Below are 3,280 nucleotides of genomic sequence, written 5' to 3'. Positions count from 1 at the left end.
GTCTTCGGGCACTACACCAACATCCCTAGGAATTCATACTTTGCTCTGTTGAGCAGAGGCAGCATAAAACCTAGCCAGGCTCTGTGGCACTAGTCAGAACTGCCATATCTGAAGATTTCTGAGTCCAGGCTCTGGCAGCATTGGGGGCTGGATACTCACCTTGCTGGGGTCATCTGACTCCAGCAGACTTTCCTGCCCAAGCACAGGGGTACTGGACCTGATGATCTCGAGAGGGCCCTTCCAGCCCCTAACATCTGCAAATCTGTGAGGTGCACAGTACTTGAAGGACAGAGCTTTCAATCACAGGCATTGACATCTGTGACTTGAGCAGCAGTGGCGCTGATGCATCCTCAGCAGCCAGAACAGTGGCTCCATTCTGATGCATTTGGTCCCCCACCATTTTTTTTGTTCCATTTTTGGAGAAGAGTACCTAGGAATTGCACAGGGTGGTATCTTACCACAGCATGCTCTCAGCTAGGGAAGCATAAATGTTCCCAGCTTGCATCACCTTGCCTCCAAGAGTTCTGATTCAAGTGTTTTTCTAATGCCTCACGGCAACTCACCCAAGGCTGTAGCACCTTGCACTACCCCGTCAATGTCCTTTGTCAGTACATTCGGTTGGTACAACAATGGATTTGTGAGAGCAAAAAAAAGCTCACAACCAAGGTGTCCATGAGCACAAGCACACTGAGTGTAGCTCAGCTATTGCTGCTGCATGTGAAGTATCTGTGAAATTGTCCTGCCCTGGCAACTAAAATGTGAACTACTCATCTGGTGAATGTTCCACAACTGTACATAGTAATTTATTATAAGGGAGTAATTGTGGCGTGGGATTTTATTGATGAAGCCCTGAATAAATTGTACAAAGAATGACACCCCCAATATTGGAATGCTGTGGAGAAGAAGCTCGTTCGGGTCTGCTCTTCTGTAAATATGGGGGAACTCCAATTAACTCTTCAAAAGGAAAACTGAGATGGGGAAGCATCTGAGTCTGTCCCAGCTCTTTGAAAAAAACTGACAGGAGGTCAGGAGTTATTATATTTACTTTTTACTGATCATTGTAGCAAAATGCATCTCAAACTTAATTTTTTTCTGGCATTTGCTTGGTTGAGGAGAAAGGGCATAGGAATGGAAAAGTTGTACCTGACATTAATGTTCAATCTCTGGAAATAAAACATGAAGGAAACAATCTAGTGCTACAGCTTCATGTGGGTGTCATCCATTTCTAAAAATGAACGGTTGGTGAAAGAACGTAAGCTGCAGAAAAGAGGGAGGTGACAGACATCTCCCCATTCTTATTTGCGGAGAAATCCGGAATATAGATTGCAACCCTTTGTCGTTTCCCTGCTTGCCTAGGAAACAGCTGTGAGCTCAAAGATGGACAGCTGCACAGCAGTTACTCCCACATGAGATTGTTATTCCCAGCATCGTCACGCAATTGGTCTTCTAAACCACTTTCCTGGTAGTCCCAGTGTGGGGAAGAGGATGAGACTGAAGTAGATGATGCAAGGCACCCCAAGGCTCTCTTTGCACTGAAATTGCCTGGCTGGGCTCTTAGATCCCTGTTACAAGCTGGGCCTTGGAGCAAAAGGCTAGGCAGTGACCCTCATGGTTTGTTAAGGCCCCTGCCATCTGCCCCTGGCATGCCAACATTTTCCAAGTAGGTTGTGGCTGTTCTTTAGCACTCTGCCCAAAAACGTTGCTGAGCCCTGGACTAAATGGCCTGTAGACCTTAAAATCAAGAATCTATGAGAACGGACACAGTTGAAGACTAATTCCCAACAGGCAAGCTGTCCAGCAAAGAAAGAGCCCGCTGACCTGCAGCTGCTCAGGTAAACAGGAATGACAGAGCATGTAGCAGCACTGGAGGTATCAGCCAGCAACACCGGGACATTTCAGGAACCAATATTACAAAAAAGTAACGTGCTCAGTGCCCACTCCAGTAACGTTGTTATGAGCAACAAGACACTTGTAGTTGCTGTTAATACAACACGGAGGATGTTCTGTTCCCGTAACCTAGCAGCGGATGAAAGAAGGCGAGACAGCTCCCCAAGTACATCTAGTTTTGTAAGGCTCAGTGTTTTTCCTGGTTCTCAGAGGCACCAATTATAGGTGGCAAGTCCCACATCCAGGAAAAGCAAAAGGTCCAACCAGACCTCAACTCCCCTTTAACAGTCTTGGTAGCACATTACCCTTGAGCCTTGGAGAAACTGTAAGAGCACAAGGGTCACACCTTGCTGCTACTCAGCCACCAGCTCTCCTCGCTGGAAGGCGACACAAGTGGCCACCAGTCACAGCTGCCAGCAGGAGGAAACGAGGGGCATGCTGAGCACATCAGGTCCTGCAGCATGGGAGGTTCCCAAGGGTATGAGAAGGGCCCATTAATCTCAGTAAAAGACACCTTCTCCCACATACGCTTTCCCACCATGTGACTGAATACAGGGACGGGAACATTATTGTAAGAAAGGCAGAGGAGTTTTGCATGGTGCAGGCTAGCTATGATCACACTGCAGCAAGGAGCTGAGCTAAAAATGAACTTCAGCTCTAAGGAGCACATCCTCACTCAAGGAGGCTACTCCGTATCAGTGGGTGCTTTTTCCCTGCATCTGTCTCCTCCGCAGATGGCTGCCAGCATCAGACCCTGCTCCATGTCTGTACCTTGCACCCAGGGGTATTTCGGAGGTCACAGGCCCAGCCTTGTGGTTGAGCCACAACCCACAAACCCCAACAGCCAGCAGAGGTGTGCTCCAAGGCCACAGAGGGAAAGGGCCAAGACCAGGCAAGTACAAGCACTATTTTTAATTTTTACAAATGTTACGTTTTGAACCAAAATCATAAACGCAAGGAGAGACCGGGCCTTAACAGGAATGGACGGAGCACAAACGAACCAATGCTCCACACTGGGGTGAGGCAGGTGTAAGACGAGCAGGTGGGACCAGGCTCAGGAAGTAGCTATGCCAACCCTCCGGCCCGGCCCGGCCCGGCGCGGGGGTCACTCCCCGGAAGCCTGCATCTGCTTGCAGAACGCATCGAACTGCTGCTGCTCCAGCTCCGTCATCACCCTGTTGAGAGCGTAGATCTGCGCGGAGAAAGCGCCCGTGAGAGCGGCCGGACACCACGGCCCTAGTCGCAGGCACCAGCCAGGGCGGCGCGGCGCGGGCGACTCCGGGCCCGGGTCCTGCAGCCGGGAAAAGGCCCTGCGCCCGGGCCCCAGCGGCGAGACGCGGAGCGCGGACACTGCTACCCGGAAACACGGACTCCGGGCGGGGCGGGGCGGGGC

This window comes from Crocodylus porosus, unplaced genomic scaffold (genome assembly GCF_001723895.1).
Source record: "Crocodylus porosus isolate Cpor-Errol unplaced genomic scaffold, CroPor_comp1, whole genome shotgun sequence".
NCBI lineage: Eukaryota > Metazoa > Chordata > Crocodylia > Crocodylidae > Crocodylus > Crocodylus porosus.
Note: the sequence above shows the minus strand (reverse complement) of the source record.